The sequence below is a fragment of the Myotis davidii genome, unplaced genomic scaffold, assembly GCF_000327345.1.
Source record: "Myotis davidii unplaced genomic scaffold, ASM32734v1 scaffold332, whole genome shotgun sequence".
Taxonomy (NCBI): domain Eukaryota; kingdom Metazoa; phylum Chordata; class Mammalia; order Chiroptera; family Vespertilionidae; genus Myotis; species Myotis davidii.
Window position 1 is genome coordinate 197,660 of NW_006285779.1, and position 7,614 is coordinate 205,273.

The window sequence follows — 7,614 nt, forward strand, 5'->3', positions numbered from 1 at the left end:
TCTTTTGTCTCCATTGTGAATAAATAATTTAGTCATGAGATTGAATGAAAACCAGACATGATCTCGTTGGTGTCTCAAAAGAAAGGCAGTATGGGTCTTCCTATTCAATCTGGCTCGGTTTATTTTGAAGTTAATCAAAATATGTTTTAAAAGCACCTACCTCAAGACAACTGGGCTCAAACTGGGAATGTAGGAAAGTGAATTCCTGTACACTCCAGTGGCTAAAAGCATAGGATTCAGGGTGAGTAGCCTTGGGGTTGAGTCTCCGTGTCACCATTTACTCCTGCTGTGACTCAGGGTAATGCTGTTTGCTTCTCACAGTGAAGCTTCATCATCTGTAACATAAAGGTACAATATTGGGCTCTTCATTTTCGGTCTGGCATATAAGCAGCTTCATTCTGTCCTAAACAACAAAAATCAGAACAATTTGAAAAAAAATGAAACACTCCTCTTAGATCCCTTAAAGAAGGGAAGTCACAGGACAAAACACTGACCGGAATATTGGAGAGACAGGCAGGGGGACACAGAGATCCACAATTCACAAGAGCAGAAACCCTTGGGGAGCCAGGATCAGAGTAGGACAACCAGGCCGGCATTTAACAAACTGCGGGCACTCAGTGTGACCAAACCTGAGAGAGAAAAGTCACAGGGGACCCAGTCCCAGGGCACTCTCACACTTTGGGGAGCTCTGCCTCCAGGAGCTTGGCCAGGTCCTCACAGTGAGAAACAAATGAGAATGGCCTCCTGTTTCCAGAAGCGGGAGGAGAAAAGACATAACTTTGAATTACACCACAAGAAGGCCTGCCCGCAGGAAAAACATCAATCGTGCATCACTTAAGAACAGAGATATGTTCTGAGAAGTGTGTCGCTAGGTGATTCTGTCCTTGGGTGAACATCGCAGGGTGCACCTGCACAGAACTACATGGTGTAGCCTACTACACACCTCAGCTTTATGGTTTAGCCTATTGCTCCAAGGCTACAAGCCTGTACAGCATGTTACTGTACAAAACAACATGAGATTAAACCAAGCACAAGAGAAAACGATGCAATCAAGATACATGGTAAACATTTGATGTATGAGGCTGCTGCCGGAGTTAACAAGATCTGTTGTTTTACAATAGGTGTGTTTTTTTTTTTTAATAAGCAGAAAGAGTACACTAAATACATAAGCCAGTATAGTACAATAAATATCAGTAACATAGCTGTCTATTATCATTATTAGATACTAGAGGCCCGATGCACAAAAATTCATGCAAGAGTAGGCCTTCCTTCCCCCAGTTGCCGGCACAGGCTTCCCTCTGGCACCAGATTCCCTCCGGCACCCAGGACCCGGGCTTCCCTCCTCCAGCTGCCTGCAGGCACCCAGAACCCGGGCTGCTTCCCTCCTCCGGCCGCCCACAGGGACCTGGGATGCAGGCTGGGTTCCCTCCGGCCCTGGCTTTGTCGGAAGGACATCCAGAATGACGTTCAGAAGATGTCTGGTCTAATAAGCATATTACCCTTTTTTATTATAGATTATGTACTATACATCATTGCATATACTATACTTTTATTCAACTGGTAGCACAGTAGGTTTGTTACTGCAACATCACCACATACAAGTGCAAGAAGCCAATCTAAGACGGCTACATAACATATGATCCAAGACCATCTGGAAAAAGGCAAAACTATGGACATAATTAAAAGATTAGAGGTTGCCAGCAGTTATGCAAGAGGGAGGTCTGAAAAGAGAGAGCAGAGAGCAGTTTTAGGGCAATGAAACTATTCTGTACAACAGTACATGGTATATACATGTCATTATACATTGTCAAAATCCATAGAACGCACCACACCAAAGTAACCCCTAATGAAGACTGCACCACGCCAAGTGAACTCAAATGTAAACTATAGACTTTGGGTGATTGTTGGTTCTAGAATTCACCAGCCCAGAGCAGGGTTGCTGCTGTAGAACAGCCACTCTGCTAGAAGATCTCATTCCCAATTAATTATTTAATCTCTAACACCCTAACTAGACTACAAGTTCCATGAGGATAGCAATCCTGTTTTGCTTACAGCGGAACACCCATCTTCTGGCAGTGGGAAGCCATTACTATATCTAGACCTGGGGAATCATGAGGGAGGATCCATGTCACCAAAGCCCAATGAGAAATGGAACAGTGGAAGAGTTGTCACCTGCAAGGGTATGCACTTGTGGGGGGCAGCAGCCAGTACCAGAATGTACACCAAAGCAGGAAAGAAGTGGGCAAGGAAAACCCCCCTTTCTCCTCCCGAATTACACTCTCTTTCTTGTGACTTTTCTTTTCTTTTCTTTTTTTTTAAATATATTTTATTGAATTTTTACAGAGAGGAAGGGAGAGGGATAGAGAGTTAGAAACATCGATGAGAGTGAAACATGATCAGCTGCCTCCTGCACACTCCCTACTGGGGATGTGCCCGCAACCAAGGTACGTGCCCTTGACCGGAATCAAACCCGAGACCCTTCAGTCCGCAGGCCGACGCTCTATCCACTGAGCCACACCGGCCAGGGCTCTTGTGACTTTTCTTAGCTAAACCCAAGAGTAAAGCAGAAGGCGAGAATTAGTAACATACTTCACAGGAGTCAGTCTCCCAGGGTTTGGAAGCTGGCAGAGAAGAACAAATATTTGGGAACTGGGTAAGGGAGGTTGGCCATGAAGAATAATCAACATGCTGATATTAAGCAAGGTATCTTTGATAGCTTCATATTTATTTATGAGAAAAAAATATAAATACATGGAAAAACTTGATGAAAGCAAAGTGATAGAATGTTTTAGTCTGTTCACCCTTTAAGCAACTCTAACAAATGAGATGCCGGGCAACCTGAAAGACTTGGAACAGCATCCGGAACATAGAATTGGTAATATCTTGCCATAAAGGACTGTCATTCGAAGCTGCTAAAAGAGTTTCAGAAGCAGTTTGTCCTTTAGCCACCCCTTTTATCTAAAAATACTCAGCAAGAAAGTGACAAAGCTAGAACTTCCTTCTTCCTCCCCAGCAGCCCGGCCCAACCCCTGCTCAGTTCAACCACTTAGCAATTTACAGGGGGAAATGGGAACAAATTAGTGCTGATGATTTCGGGCCACTAATTGGCTGCCCGGCTGTCACACCGACTTCACAGTTGCTAAATCAAATTGAGAGCTAAAGGCCATGAACTGCTCAGCCTGCTGCTCTTCTGATTCGGGGCTTGGAGGCCAAGGAAACCCTGGCATTACGGTCAATTTGTCATGACCCACCCATCATCCCCAGGACCGTGCACTGTCAGCATGTCTTCTGGTAACTGTGGGGCTGGTGGTGAGGCTGTGGCTCTGGAAAGGCGAGAGGCTGCCACTCTTGGGGAGATGTTCTCATCCTTTCTGACAGGCAGCAAGGCATCGGGGGTGAGCTGTGAAGCTGATACGGTTCTAGAGAAGCAGTGTGAATTCTTGCATAAATGAGAGAATTTATTATGGAGCACTTGTGCTACATAGCAATGAAATGAGGAGTTCCAAAAATTGTTTTTGATTTATACAAACTCACAAGAGTCAAAATGCAAGTTGTTCCTTCCAAAATAGTCCTCTTATGAAGGTATGCTACTTATTCCAAAGATACTGTCATTTCTCAAGTCACATCTGGACATTTTTTTGGAGAATTGTCAGAAAAACCAACACTTGCTGCTTATTTTTTAAAAAATCCTCTTAATGATTTACAATAGTAGCTTTTAACTGGGGGCACTTTTGTCTCAGCTCTAGCCACCCTGGGACATTTGCAAGGACATTTCTGGTTGTGATAACTGTGGGGGAGGAGAGGGGAGATTCTATTGACATCTAATGGGGTAGAGACCAGGGTTCTACTAAACATCATACAATTCAGAGGACAACCCCTAATCTGACAACAAAGAATTAGTTATCCAATCCAAAATGCAGTGTCAAAGTTGAAAAGCCTTGATTTACACTGGATTTATACTTGATTCTTCAGGAGGAATTGGGTTGATTTTGTGGAGCTATCCAAAGGTCAGTTAGAACTAGAGTTGATTCAAGTTGGAAAAATACCATTCCTGGACTAAAATGAGTGGTGATTATAAAGTAACTGGAGGCCCAGTGCATGAAATTTGTGCCCAGGTAGGGTTCCTAGGCCTGGCAAGCAATCAGGGTCGATCAGAGCCTTCCTTCCCCTCAGCTGCCAACTGCTGGCCTGGGCCTGCCTTCATTCTGCGCCACCCCCTGGTGGTCTGGGCCTGCCTTCATTCTGCGCCACGCCCTGGTGGTCAGTGTACATCATAGCGAGTGGTCAAACTCCCAGTCAGTTGAACTCATGAGGGGACAATTTGCATATTAGCCCTTTATTATATTGAAAGAGACTGGATTTGTTGCATGACAATGTCCAACATGGAGTCCAAAAACAGGTTCTAAGGAATATTGGTATTTATTTATTAATTCCTCGATTTATTAAATATCTTTAAGCATTCAGTATGTGCTAGGAACAGGTTAGCAAAACAAAATCCCTGTGTTCAGAGACCTCTTGATCTAGAAGTAGATAGAGCCAGGTATAGGACTATCTGGTAGAGCACATCCTTTTCATCCCTTCACTATTTTGCCTCTCCAAAGGTCAGTTCATGTGAGGATTACATAAATTAATAAACATAAAATATTTACAACAGTTACCTGATACATGATAAGCACTCAATATATGCTAAATATGAGATAATAATATTAAATGCAATAACTATAAATGGTTTTGAACATGGATTTCTTTAAGGAATAAATATTCTTTAAAAGTATACTCTTGGGCAAACTTGCTAATACACATATATTGCCAATTGTGCATTTCCTATGTTAGGCTATGATTAACAAGTTTTTCCACCAATATAATTACATCCTCATGAGATGATTCATCAGAAAATATATCAAATATATTGTATGTATTTGCCTATCCTTTCTAATTTGGAAGGCACTCTACAGGTTAGTGTCACAAATATAACACAATATATATAGTCAACTATCTCTGTCCTCAACTGACTTTTAATAATCTTTGGGTGATAAACCACAAGCTAATTAACCAGGGAAACTGTGCCATGTCAAAAATTGATAGAAAGATTCAAAAGAAGAGAGAATCCTTATAGGCTCAGAGGGATACCTGCAAAGGAATGGTAGAGGAATGAGAGCACAAAGAAGAGCAAGAGAGACTTTATCTGTTTTTCTCATCCAGGAAGGTCTCAAAAAAATTACAAGGGTATTAAACCAAATGACTTACGAAGAAGGTGCCAGGAAATTTTGCAGGAAGGTAAAGCTGGAATGGAATGTTAAAAAGGGAGAGGGAAGTGCCACAGCTGGTTGAAGGCTAAGAACTTCAGTCTCACTGTTGATTCAGAATGATCTCAGACTGAGTAGATGGAAGTGTGGCGGCCCCGACGTGGCTCAACGAACTCAGGGTTTAATTCAGTATGGACTTTGACATTATCATCAGAAGTGTGACTTTTTTCTAAGCTTGAAGCATCTTGCTGATTCTTTCTGAGACAGGCATAAATTAAATATCTATATGTGTCTTCTAGAATGTCTGGTTCATGTTAAGCAAAAAAAAAAAGGGTGTGGGTTGGAAAGGTGTATGTAAATCAAATCTCAACATACCAAATTTTATTCAAAATGCACTAAGGGGTTCATTATTTAAAAGACTTTGTAACAAAGCCTCATGAAAAGCAAGTAAGGGATTTGGGGGACTGTCCCAGTTTGCCCATCTTCCAGCTGTGGGACTTGAAATCATTTCAGTCCACTGAAGCACTTTGACTTCATGTTATAAAGAGTCCCTGTCCTGGGTTGTTTTCAAAAGGCTGTATCGAGCCTCAGATGAGTTAGTGTAGGTGATGGCACCTTGCAAATTGTAAAGTGCCGCACCACTACAATTTCTTGAAGATATTTAATATGCATCTAATGGGTTGTTTTAGAATGGAACAATTTCCTACTAAATTGAATCACTGTTTTATCAGCTTAAAAAATGTTTAAATTTTGATATCATATGATTTAGCCTACTGATTTCAGGCTTCTCTATACATCAAATGGTTTCACTGTAGTAAAGTTGGAGCAAGAGTTCAAGACCTAAACCTGAGAAAATGACACCAGAACAATGTGCGCTATTGAATTTTGGTGCAATGGAATGGGCTAATGAAAGGGAAGATTTTTAAAAATATATATTTATTGATTCTTTACAGAGAGGAAGGGAGAGGGATAGAGAGTTAGAAACATTGATGAGACAAACATTGATCAGCCGCCTCCTGCACAACTCCCACTGGGGATGTGCCCACAACCAAGGTACATGCCCTTGACCGGAATCGAACCTGGGACCTTTCAGTCCGCAGGCCGACACTCTATCCACTGAGCCAAACCGGTTAGGGTAAGAGAAGATGTTTTAAAGTAAATGTTATTATGCTATTGATACACATGAAAGCAATGTTAATTATTTTCTTCTAATTATGAATTTGAGTTGAACTTAGTGTTGACATGGTGGAGTCACAGCTTGGCAGGAATTAGCTAGAGCCTCTTCCTATCCCTGACCACACATGCAGGACAGTCCAGCAGGGTATGTTCCAGTTAATTCAGTCATTCCATTTGTAAAAAACCAAACCAAAAAAAAAAAAAAAACCACCTTGTAAATCTTCATGGAAGCAAATAAAAAATAATTCCCAGATTTAGCATTTCCTGAGTACGTGTCAGCAGAGACAAAAATCTTCCATGTTGCCATTTATCGATCCAGGACTGTGCAATTACAAAACTCTGTAATTGTCAGAATCCTTATCTAAATAAAACCTGTACATTTATGCTTTGAGGTTTCCAGGAAATGTAGAACTCAAACAGCGATTATTCTTAATAGTGTCCTATTAAACCAGTTCCAGACTGTTTAGTCTCTGGCAGGAGATGTGTGATGAAAAGGGTAGACCAGGATGGCTCTAGCAGCCCCGCACACTAATTCCTTTCTAAGCGCCTTAACGCAATTTCGGGAGGCATTGGAAACAAATGAGCCAACAAGGGGAAAGCAGACTTCCTTTATCCCTCCCTTTCTCACAGGTTAAGCTCTCTGCTCACAGGCTGCCTGGAGGAGTCTCAGTGTCCACAACAAAATTACACTTCCAGCTCAGGAAAAATAGTCAATTACCCAAACAAAATCAATAAACAGCAAAGCCTACCTAACCTCTCGATGCATGTCTTAGTATCTCCTAGATAACAAGCGTGCCCTAAATAGCATGTCTGGTTCTTGATAATGGTGAGTTTCAATATTTAGTCTTTGGTCCCAAATATCTGTGGCTGTATGAATCTGTGTTTCATGGGTGAAAAAAAAAAAGGCTGTAATCTAAAGCTACCAAATGCCATGAGCCAAAATGAAGGATTAGATACCAAGTCAAGCCAAAGCCCAAATCTATCATGGAGACAGGGTCCACTGGTTAACCACCTTGAAGGGTAATGATGAGGATAATCAAAACAATCCCTAATAATAAAAGAGCCCTTATATTGTGCAGAGATTTTGAAATCCATTCTTTCTCTCTTTTATTCAATCAACCCCTTTTGTTCCAGACACTATTCTAGGTTCTGAGGTACAGTGGTAAACACTTTGAACAATAAATATAGTGTC